This window comes from Corvus hawaiiensis, chromosome 4 (genome assembly GCF_020740725.1).
Source record: "Corvus hawaiiensis isolate bCorHaw1 chromosome 4, bCorHaw1.pri.cur, whole genome shotgun sequence".
NCBI lineage: Eukaryota > Metazoa > Chordata > Aves > Passeriformes > Corvidae > Corvus > Corvus hawaiiensis.
In genome coordinates this window covers 48,779,794-48,792,221 of record NC_063216.1, presented here as the reverse complement: position 1 = coordinate 48,792,221, position 12,428 = coordinate 48,779,794, and positions in this window count along the sequence as shown.

The following is a 12,428-nucleotide window of genomic DNA, read 5'->3' as shown; positions in this document are numbered from 1 at the left end:
AATGGAGTGTTGAATAGCATTCAAAAATTAAGTCCCTTGTGACTTTCCTGAAGAATGTTCACAGCCAAATCATGTCCCTTAGCCAAGTAATAGTCATGAATATATGAAAATAGAGTGTGATGCAAATGTGTAAAATGGGGGAAGTTCCAGCTTCTTTACCTTGTCTTTAATTTTAGCTTATGTCACAATGTTTAAAGGCACAAGTGTTCTAAAAAATCTAGATTTTTCTATAAACTATCTTGGAGCTGGGTCTTCACTCAGTTATTTGGTAGCCTCCCAGCTCTCTTCTTACTCCCTTCTCATCTCATTTTCACCGACATGTCTGCCTGACTGGACCTGCCTCCCCTCATCATAAAGGGGGTTCAGCAGAAAAGCTCCTCCCTTGCTGCTGCCTTCTAGGAGCAGGGTCAGCCAGAGCTGCCCTCTTTTGTGCTTGCCCTAGATGAAGAGCATTGAGTTGATTGAAACATTTTTAGAGAAATGTATTTCTGCTGGAACATGGGGCTTAGCTAAAGCTTTTCATGAGGACACAATAAATTCACCTTTTCTCTTTTGTGAGACTTCTCAGAGCAGCAGTCTATTATCAATTTTTGTTTGAAAGCAGGAGAGAGACAAAGAAGCAAAGACTAGGGGAAAGAAGGAAAATAATAAAAACCCCTTATCTTTTGAAACAAAATATGGATATTTCATGAAAGCACTGGAAAGTATCTGGGTTTTGTTTTCATGTGGAAAATACCCATGAAATGAAACAGCATTGTCCTGGTTCTACCCCATTGTGAGGATCACAGCTGATGAAGAAAACATCCAGACTCCTCTCAGGACATTTATTTGGTTACTGTTATTCTCAGAACTGTTTTAATTCAGCTCCTCGCCTTTGTGCCCCTGCTTGTACACCTCTCTGCAGGCCCTTAATACTGTGTGGCTTTTCCCCTTTAGAGTAAGCTAAAATTGGTCATTTAATGAAGCTCACTGAACTCAACCTTGCCTACCAGACAGAGTGTCCAAAGGCTTTGTGCTTCCCCATTGCTTGTATTTTCCATTATCCAACTTATCACTCATTACTGGGAGCATTTACTCACAGCTGAGCATTCTGGCTGTTTATCTTCATGCGGACATGGAAACCTCACTTGCTGCTGTGCAGGCTGCCCTGTGCTGAGAGCCCCATGAATGTTGTGGTGGCTGCCCCCATGGCTGTGGGCCCAGGGGTGAAGAGACAGCCCCAAAGTTTGAATCAACCCCCTTGGGTAAGCCTTAAGGCAGGGTGACCAAAAGGGCCTCTCCCAAGATGCTCTGTCCTTTATGTTACTATACGCCAGTTCTGTTACCCCGATTGGTTTGCTAACTCTCCACCCCCTGGACCCCTTATAAGTTCATGCCCTAGAATGTTCTCCCTTCCCCGCTTTCCCATTAGCTCTTGGACCTTGGCTCCCCCCTCCATGTTTCCCCATTGGGTTGTGTACCCTGGCCCTGTCCATGCTCCTCCCCTCAGCTCTTTCTCCATTGGTCCCTGGCCCTTTCTCCGCCCCTTGTCACCCTCGTACTTATACCCTGGACGCTCCTGTACTCCTGGCCCTTTGCCCCTGGAGCTGTTCACGCATTCAGCAATAAACTCCCATGGAACTCTATGTAAAGGACCCATCCCACCTCTTTATTCTTGGTGACACACTCAAGAACTTTCCAGTGAGATACGTGTGCGTGGCTTCTGTGGGCAAAGCCCAGCTCTGTGGTGCGGAGGCTGAGTGCTGATGTGGTGCCAGCCAGAACAGCCTCATCTGGGACGCTTTCTGGGAGGACGCAATGGCCTCCAACCATGACAGGCCGGAAGCATCACATGAACACTGCCTTCAGTCCTCAGAGAACTTTTGCTCTTCCATTGCAGGCTACATTTTACTCTGGTTTTCTGACTAACAGACTGGGAACTTAATTTTGATATTTAATTTCTGTTTCCTTTGCTTTGAGCTAGTATGTTTTTAGAAACAGAAAAGAATGATCTAGTCCTGATTTTGCATTTTCCCTAGTGACAAGATAAGCCTAGATTTGTATTTACATGGATTAGCAGTCAGGAAAATGATCCACTTTCACAGGTTTATAATGTCTCCCTTTCACTATTACTATTCAGTTTTCTCAGGGCCTTCCCAAATGACCTGCTGTACAGGCAATACCAGATATTGTGCAAAATGTTCCTGCCAAGTTCACCATGTACTCTATAGAGCTGTAAAATGATGTCAAAGAGAGAAATGAAAGCTGTTCTGAATGATTTGTTTGAGGTATTTGCCTTCTGTTCAAGAAGGTCAGAAAGGAAAAATCTAAAAATGGTATGTCTATTTTTAAACTGTCTTATCTCCTGGGATTATATAAAAAATTTCTTAGGTTTTCTATGGTAGGAGGTGATTAAATGAGTGCTGGGATGGTAAATGAATAATGATGCTTAGCTGGTTGCAGAAAGCTGCTGTGCCCATTGAACAAATACTGACATGAAAAGAAACTCAAAGGTTTGTGTGCAACTGGATTCTATTTGTAGCCTGGTTTCCTAAGAAAATGAGAGTAAAAAAGAATATATTTATGTTTCCAGTCATTCATCTGTACCTCAGGCCTTCTCCTAATAGATTTTGAAACAGTTAATGAAATGTTTATGGTCTTGTTTGAAAAGATGATTTGGATATTGAAGGTCTTTTAAGTTTTAGTTGATAATCAGTACCTGGATAAGGACTGAGAGAGACACCCCAGACTACCTAAAACAAAGGAAGGCAGAAATTCTGCCTTTATGCATGGTGGGTCACTCAGGATGAAGTCCCGTGCCAGCCTCATCATGGCTGCTTCCAGTAGCATTAGTGATGTGTCTACACGCCAGTAAAGGAATGAGCTGAGGTGTTTGTGCTGGGGGAGTAGGAGGCAGGAGAAATGTTCATTCAGTTCTGGCACAGTGCTGCTTTGTGGGCATCCTAAATCACAATAAGAGGCTTTTGGTTTAAATAGTTGATTTAAAACACTTACCCATGTGTTTTCTCCCAGGGGTGAAGTCTAGATCATGAGCTTTGAGCTTCTGCTCTAAGGTTTTCCTTGACTATCTATTTCCCTCAAACAGATACTGCATCACAGAATGGTAGAGTGATGTATTTAGTGTGTGGGGTTTTTTCCTTGAAGGCACAGAATTTGCCAGAAAATGGACCTGTTTAAAATTGACCCGCTAAGTAACTTTCTAAAATTAATGATTACATTTAAAATAATTACACCGTAGTCCTTCGAGTCTCCGCAGCATTTCAATAACACTGCAATGCTGCCATTTTGAAATGGTTATCCTCACGAAATGTAGCTCTGGGATACCACGTTACCAGATACTGGCAACGCTTAGTGGTCTGTTAACTCTTTAATTGTTGATCACTTCAGAATATACACTATGGTAACACATTTATTTGACAATTTGTTGTTCCTGAAGTTTTTAAATGGCTCCTTTGAGGCTGTCAAAATATTTAGCCTACCGTGTACACTCCCTGATAATATGCATGCTTCCCTTACCTTCTTTCAAGAATAAAGAGTGCCGTGCACCACTCTGGAAAAAAACTCAAACCCAATCAGAAAATATGCCATATATTAGTAAATTAAGTAACAGGAGAAATATCAAATTTTATTTACTGGTTGGATAGCACAGACTCCTGGGTACTTGTCTTGAAGTTTCAGCAATGCCTTCTTATTTGTATGATGACCCAGAACTCAGCTGCTGTGGATAATCAATAATTTTTTTCTAAGTATAGTTGTAAGATATATGAATTTGTGTAAAGGAAATATATTTGGTCAAGAAATAGAAAAGGTATCAGAGTTGCATCCTAAATCCTAAATCTTCTTCTTTCAAGTCCTGTTGTTCCAATCCTGTGCAGGCATTTGGAATGACACTAAGGTGATTTACCACTGGGAGCAGTGGTAAGTAGCAAACTGATATACAAAAATGCCACTTTTATGGCACCACACTGCTTTTGGTTGTTTTCGGGAGTATGGGAAATGGATCTGAAAAGGGTTGTTAAAAAATAAGTAAGTATATTCTTCATCTTCATAATCATATTGAAATAAACCTGAAAGTATTACAACCACCCGTACTGGTTCCTGTAGCAGAGTACAGCTGAGCTTCCCTTTCAAGAAAAACCCAGCCCAACCAGACTCTCCCCGCCCCCCCCAAAAGCCAACCCCCAAACCAAACAAAAAATTCCAACAAGAAAAAAAAAAACTGGAAGCCAAAACCAAAGCCTCCAAACAAACAAGAGAAACAAGAGATAGCACTTAGGGATAAGAACATTTTTCCTATAACAAGACATTTGCAGAAAGTACCAAAGCAGTACCAATAAAAATGATTTATTAAAACTCTCATTTAGTGCCAAAGCTACTGAGAAGAAGAAATTGTCTTATTTTGAATGTATAATTGCATTTTAGAAAGAGGGCATAAATAAAACAATACTGATCCTTCAGTCAGTGCATGAGCACATGCCTGTAATGAATGAAGAATATTGATCAGAAGAGAAGCCAAATATGCTCAGTGCTTTTAAGATGTGGGTTCTCCCAGAAAACCTCTGTGTGCATTCAGGAAGCTCACATATTGTCATAAGCACAGAAAACTCACAGTTACTGACAAGTACTTATGAAAGTCAGTCTATTAATCTTAACTTCATTATCAGATGTGAAGGAATGTCTTATAATGTAGTATATAAAAGTGGATGAAGTTGTCAGAAAGGTTAGCTTAACATTTGGAGTATGAATGCAGTCAACACTGACAACTAGGATGCCCAGCTAGGGTGGAAAAGACCATTTGCCTAGGTGTTGAGTGTGGCAGAGAGACAGTCAGGCTGGTTGTCTGAAGATTCCTAGCTATGCCACAGTCCCTAATTTTTGTGGTATGAGAGTTGGGATGAAGCAGTACTGGAGATAACTCTGTGTGCTACATTTTCTAATGTGATAAACTCAGGCTTTTGTGCTACCCCCAAAACAGCTAAAAGGTTCTTAGTCACAATCCGGCTCACAAAACTCAGCAACAATCTTGATACTCTGCAGATAATGATGCAAAAAGCCAAGAGCCCCAGGGCACAATCCCTGCCTGCTTAAAATAAATTCGGAGTTTATTGAGAGTTAGCTGTGAGCATCGTTATTACTGAGGCTTTCTGATCAGCAGCTGCATTTTAGAGTGGTGGTGCTTGAACTCACTGTTTTGAGAAACTATCAAGAAGAGGAAAACAATGGAAATCATGTTGCAGAGGATGAAGGTTTTGTTAATTTTAAGCTATTGCTGTGTCATTACCTCCTACACAGACTATAATGGGCAGCGTTCTCTTGGGAAGGGGCACAACATTTCAACAGTGTTTCAAGGACCCTGAGCATCCTCGTGTCAGAGGATCCTTCAGGGGCAGCTGAGGCTTGCTCAGCTTTCTGAGCAAACTAAAATGCCTTCCGGCAGTTCCCAGGGCTGGCAGGCAGAGTCCCTGTCCTGGAGAGGCCATGTTGAAAGCCAGAAGATAGCTCATAGTGAGCTTGTATGGAAATGAAGGATACTGAAATAGATGTTTGAGAGCAAAGCATTAGTTTTGTTTTATGGCTGGGGACTAGAGTCTAATGAATTTCATAACACATGGGGGAGACTGTGGTGACTCACACTAGGATTGTGCATTTGTGCCTAAATTACATAAACACAGTAGGATGTCCATACGGCTGTGTAGAAGGAGCTATTTGTATGTGAATGCACAAATAAGGTACCCCTGATGACAATCTTCATAGATTATTGTTCTCATCTGATGTCTTGACTGGATCTCCCGTATTGCAGCAAGACCAAAAGGGAAACATTCTATTCAATCCCTTCTTTTTTATATCTCCAAGATGCAGCACAAAAAATGTTAACATTTTCTTTAGGAACAGCACTATTTTTCAGGGCCTTGTCCGCTCTCCAACATATCTCCTGGCCAGTGGATGTGGTTCTTATTTCTCCTAGTGTCTGAGTTTGGGATCAGAAAGCACTCAGTGGGCTGACTTTGGTGGGTAAATCAGTGCTGGGCAGTTGTGAAACTTCCAGGTCTTGGGAAGAGGTTGTCTAATGAATATTGAATTGACTCCCCTGCACTCTTCCATTTTCTAGTCTGATCTGTGATGCATGCAAAGCATTACATACTAATGGTTATAAACATAATGAACAAAAGGCTATCAAAAGACTATTATTAGGACCATCAGAGGTGATAGCTGAGGACATTATGTCCTCAGCTTCTGTCTCCTGTACTGCTGAGCATTAGTGTTACAGTTTACTAAGGTATCATATTTATGTTGCATCTGGTTAGTCATTTATTCTAATAATTTGTTTGTTCTTTAGAAATGCTGTTTAAAGTAGATTACCCTTTCATTTTGCCATTAAAAAATTAATATTAAACTCAGTGTAAAAGTGTCATGAGAATTTCAAGCTCCAAATAGTTCCCTTTTTTTTTTAAATGTCTAGTCTTCATCTGGTGAGTGTGCCCACATACTAATGTTAAAAGATGCAAAAGCATGTGGAAGGTTGACATTTTGTACCTTTGCTTCAGTGTAAGCCTTTTTTTTAAAATAGAAATGTAATTTAATCTCTGGCTGTAATCGTCACTTTCTTAAAAATCACTATTTCTATAGGCTTTTTTTCCCCAATGAAGCTGGAATTTCAAAGGGAATTTACTTTCATTGTGATAGTAGTTAAGGATTGGGTAGAAAGCTGCTTAAAGGGTTATTTTGCTGTTGTCTCTCTGTAGTAAATTGATGACCAGAATTCAACTACCACAGTATCCTTAGCACATACCAGCTTTTGGTATACCAGATAGTCTGGCCCTTTCAATTAATTGAAGGTGTCACTATCAAACAATTCTTTTCTGGTGAAAATATGGATGGATATCTGATGTAGGATTTGTAGTAAAGCTCGCTCAGAAACAACTTTGAAAAGTAAGGAATGTAATTGTACTTCCTGATTTTCCAACTACAAAAATGCCTTTAAAATAGGATTTTTCCAGATTCCACATAGTTTGAACTACAGTGACATCCACCACATTACTCCCTCAGCTCTTCTGAAGTCACTGCAGCAAATGTTTATGCCGAAAAATGTCCTTGAAGGTAATTTAACAGCTGGAAAAATAGAGGAAGAACCATTCCCTTGTGGGCAGTAAGCTCTCAGCAAAGAGAATTTAAAGCAATTTGCCAGTTCTTCAGTGGTTCAGCTACGAGCTGGGCGAGTAATGGGATGGTTATATTCCTATTATCTAAATGACAGTCATCATGCTAGAGAATGCCAGGCTCCCCTGTGGCTTCAGGGAGCTCTCCTGGTCACTTCATGCTGCCAGTCAGCTCTCCCTGAGGGGCACAGTGCCCAGTGTCTTCTGGGCTTTCTCCTGGGGACCGTGCAGCTGTGGGTCACCTTCCTTATGGAAACCTATCTGTTCCTAAACCAGCACCAGCTATTTACTGCACAAGGTGAAGAGTCTGAAATAATATTCCCTGTTTATCTGGGTTTCATTTTATTTTTCTTGAAATAGTCTCTGAAATTTTGTTGAATAACTTTCCTGCTTCAGTCTTTTTTTGTGGACTATTTGCAACCTGATTGCTGATGTAGGGATTTCCAACTAGCAACATGCTTTAGTTTTTGTTGTTGTTGTCATTTTGAAATAGAAGAACTTGCATTTTCTGTTAATCAAATCTTTGTATTTTCATAAGTAATAGGCTTCTATTTCTGAAGTTTGAAAATGAAATTACTTCCATGTAGGTATAAGCCTGTGTTTGTATTCCTTACATGCAAAGAAAGTGTTGAGTTTGGTGGTACAACACAGAGAGAGAAGGAGTTGTCGAAATTAGGAGCATGGCAGAATTATAATCCAAAAAATCTTGTTAGGTATGGTACTTTTCTGTCAAAAATGAGGAGTCACTGATAAAGTATCTTGACTGATAAAGCATCTTGACTAAACCAGTAATTACTGAAGTCCTTCTGAGTTGCCTTGTCTTAATGAGGAAAGCTCTGTACACCCCACACTGCCCTGGTTAATTACTCTCTGTGACAGAAAGTGTCCGTACTACTCCAAAGGAGTTGCATTGCTGGTATGAAGTGTTAAGACACTAGGAATCATTATAGCCATACTACTCTACATGGAAGAACTCAATTTATATAATCTGATCTGACATACGATGATACTGGTTTGGGTATTGTCTGTGGTTCAGGAAATCTGAATAAAGGCACAGGTCTAAAAGAAAGTCTCCATGTTCTGCAGTAGACTTTACAATATTTTTTTAATTGATTGAGTTTCAGGCAGAACAGTAAGACCTTTGTCAAGGCAAGTGAAGGACCAAAGAATGATGTAACAGACATAGATCACTATAGATCCCACACAGAGTTGAAGCTGGGGTTCCTTGCCATGTTTTTGAAGGAGGGCCCTTCTGCTCCTCTGTGCAAAACTCTCTTGGTGTAGAAAGCAGTAGGGGTCCTGGGGAGAGTGAGAAAGAGAAGGATTGGGGAATGAGAAGCTCTACTACCCATCCTGTGGTATTTGCATCATTTATGTCAGATACCCATTGGGAAAATCACTGAAGCATCAGGGAGGGGAGGGGGAACTCTTGTGTGAGAGCCCATTTGTCAAGGTATGAAATTGTGCTTCTGCTGAGAGGTCCTCTCTGGTTTTGGGTTCCTTTGCATCCCTGCCTGTCAAGTGGTGCGGTTTCAACCAAGAGCATTGGAAGGGTCTCCCACTGTCTATTGTGTCATTGAGTAATTAGGAGATTCTCTGCAAACTGACTGGGGGGAGAGGAACTAACTCCCACTTTATGTTTGAGTCCATTAAACATCACCTGCTGTTTCATTTAAATGATGATGAGTGGGACTGCTGAATCCTCTGCCTCTGCATCAGAATTCAGTGTACACCAAACGATTCTGGACATTCCAGGGACATAACTCTAAGAAACACTTAGTTTCACAAAATTTTACATAGGAGAAAAGTTTCATCAGCCCAAGCAACAGATTCTTTTAGTATGTGCAAAAGCATAGCTTCACAGACAGAAAGGAGTTTTCACTGAAGAATGCAAATATATGTATTGATTCAAGCATCTGAAAGAACATGGTAGAGATTTTCTAGTTTTATTCTCTGAATTGAGAAATCCAGCCGTAGGTTAGGCACATATATTTTAGATCCTGTAAGGTATCTTTGGGTTCTTACAAAAAAATTTTTTTACATTATTTATAAAGGTTATTTACCTGCTGTGAATCACTTTTTCTACTCAGTTCTCAAGCTGCCCACAAAATGAACAAATAATTGACCACTCTCTATTGTCAATAAATAAACATTCATATTACTGCTTGATGTAAAAGGAAGTAGAAAGGAAATCATTATTGCAAAACTACCAGGAAACACAGAGATGGGTTTGTGGAATCAGCAATTGCAGGTTTTAAAATTATGTCCAAAGAGGTATGTGAGGAGGAAAGGGTTAAAAATGGAAGACTTCAGAGGAAAAAAATTTGGATTTTGAATTATTTTCTCTCAAGATGACCTTGCAGCTGGAGGGTGCTAAGAATATTCAGTCTGGGAAAATTCACATTGTTTTCTGTCTATCTCAAGAAGTCATCTAACAGAATGCTGTAAAGATCTAAAAAAACGTTCTTCAAAGGTCCAGAAGAAAGGGGGGGAGGCAGATAAGAAGCTTGGAGATTGTAAAACACAGCCTTGCAAAGATTTGTGCCTGCACCAGACCTTTGGTATGTAACAGGCAGGGTTGGGGTCTCTCTGCTTTTTGCCCCTGCTAAGATGAAATAAACATAGCAGTGTATGTGTCCCTGTTTTGCCAGAAAAATAATGGAATAAATCTTTTCTTTGCACTTCAGCTGTGCATTGTGGCTACCTTTGTGTTACCTGCACATAGTCGGTTCGCATAAGGTAACAGCTCAGAGAGTAATTCACAGTACAGACTGTACTTTGTGTAATATGCTCTGGTCTTGCTTGCTTCTGAGATCTTCACAGTTAGAATTAGGTAAGAAATGATGGCACTATTCATTTAAGGTACTTTTATTAAGGGACAGGCATGAAGAAAATACCATTTTGAAGTTCTAGATTAAAAATAGCCAAGGGCATTTTTAATAACACAAATTTTATGACTGCAAGTATAAACCATAATGAGGTGACAGAAATATCTTGGTTTTGATTAGATAATGGTAGCAAATTCATATGTAATTTGGCATGTGCTTTAGACACCCAAAGCCTTTTTCTGGGAACAAAACATTTTTTGATAATCTTGTACTAATTTTAGTTTTTAAAGGTGAACAAAGTACTTTAAAAATAAACACTCATTGTTACTATGCAGCAGCTGAGAGAAAATAATTGGTGTCATAGTTCTGTGCTTTGCTTTGCATTAGTGTGATATGACTTGAAAGAAAAGCTGTATTTTTTTTTTTTGAAAAGAGACAAATATGAATGGTAAAAAATATTTTAGGCATGGTATTTAAAAATTTACTTTATAAGAAAGAACTCTGCTTTCAGGAGATAGTTTAACGAGACCATATTCTTCCTTAAATCCACAAAGTCATATAAAAATGGTCGTAGAGGAATGGTTATGTTTACATCTGTCACTATTGTTGAAATTTCAGTTGGTATTTTACCATTCAATAATTTCAATCACAAATATAGTGACATCTTTTACAGCTTATGAAAAATGTCATTACTAAATAAACAGAACATGGTGGTATAAGTCTAGAGAATGAATTCAGAAATTCTTATATTTTACTAAGATTTATGAGGTTGTGGTTTATAAAACTATACAAGAGAGAAAAAAAAGAAACTGTAAAAGTCTTTGTATGTGAGATGACGCTAAGCCCTGGATTTTAGACAGCCAGGCTATCTTCCTTTCATGGCTACTTTAGAGTTTTGGAAATGCAATGAAAAATTGGGGTTATATAAAATTAAGACATTTTTGGTATTATCATAAAATAGTATTTTTGGAAACACTCATGAATTTTCAGTCACAGAAGAGAGCTGCTCTTGTTTCTCACACAGTCCTAGTATGCAGAAAAAATACCACCAAAATAGAATAAAAGAACATATGCACAGGAAAAGTCCCACAAAAGGAAAATGTTTGCATGCCCTTTGAACACTGGGATATATATTACATACATAGATTAAAAAGAAACCATTAATAATATATAAGCAAAGAAAGCTTCTCTTAAAATATACAGCTAAAGAAAAAACCAGAATAAAATAAAATGGTACTGAAGAGAAAAAGAGAAAGAAGGAAAACATTCTGTCTTTCCTTTTTTTTCCCTCCTCCTTCTCCTGTGGATCCTTTATGTGTCTCTCAGCTTCTCTCAGATCCTTTATGCTTCTCTCAGTTTCTCAGTTTCCTGAGTCATAGTTGAATCTGGAACTAGAACAAGAGATTTGTACTCAGTTTTCCGTCAATAACCTGACAGAACCCATGTTTGCCATTTAAATATCTCCAATACAGGTTGCCAGTGGAAAGAAATTAATCTTTTAGATAGAATTGTGCAGCTCAACTAGGCATTGGAGGGAGAGGGAAGTACCTCCCTTGGAAGAAATTTATTATTTATGTAGTACCACAGGTGCACATGATTTTATGCACTAAATCAGCAGCCCTGGACAAATGTGTCTTGCCTCAGAGAGCTGCTAAACCTGTGTGTCTCCAAACAGCGACTGATTCAGGGAGGAAGGAATTCATCACTGCCTGGAGGGATCAGGAAATTGCCGATTGGGGTGGCAGAGGGGGCAGAAGGGAGGGTGCAGGCAGGGGGGGACAGGAGGTGCTGGTCAGTGAAATATGCACAAACACAGCTCCTACTTCTGTGTTCAAGGTACGGGATCACACATCTCTACTGAAATCTGGAGAAAGCTCAGTGAGAGGATGGATATCTTCTGGCATTTTCCCCCTGTAGCTATTGCCAGCTTGGTAGTAATTCACTTAAACCATGACAACAGCCTGGCTTGAAATGAACATCTACAGCATAGTAAGGGAGCAGCTAAGAGCTAAATAATGGACTAGTCATGCTGTGACCTTCTGAATAGCAAGGGTAGTCAGTGTGGCTGTGCTCAAGGGAGTATAGACCCATATGCTTCCAGCAGATTCCCAGCCTCTGTGAGTGGTGATGCCTTTGTGATCCTTCATCCTTTGCACAGGTCCTTGTTAAGATCTGAATAGTGAGAGCTGCTTCTGCGCAAATTAAGGTGCAAACAAGATCATATGCTGAAGTCAATAATACGGATTCTATTTAACAATGAATGTGAAGCAGAGAGATAGAAAGAAATAGAAAACGTGGGGTGAAGTAGGGGGGGGGGTGGAGAGAGAGAGAATGATCAAGCAGAAGATAGTCACCACCCTTGGATACAGTGACATCCTGTTGGTCCTTTTGCACCCTGGACTTCCTGGTGGTGGGGGTCCCGATGTCATTTGAAACTTTTCAC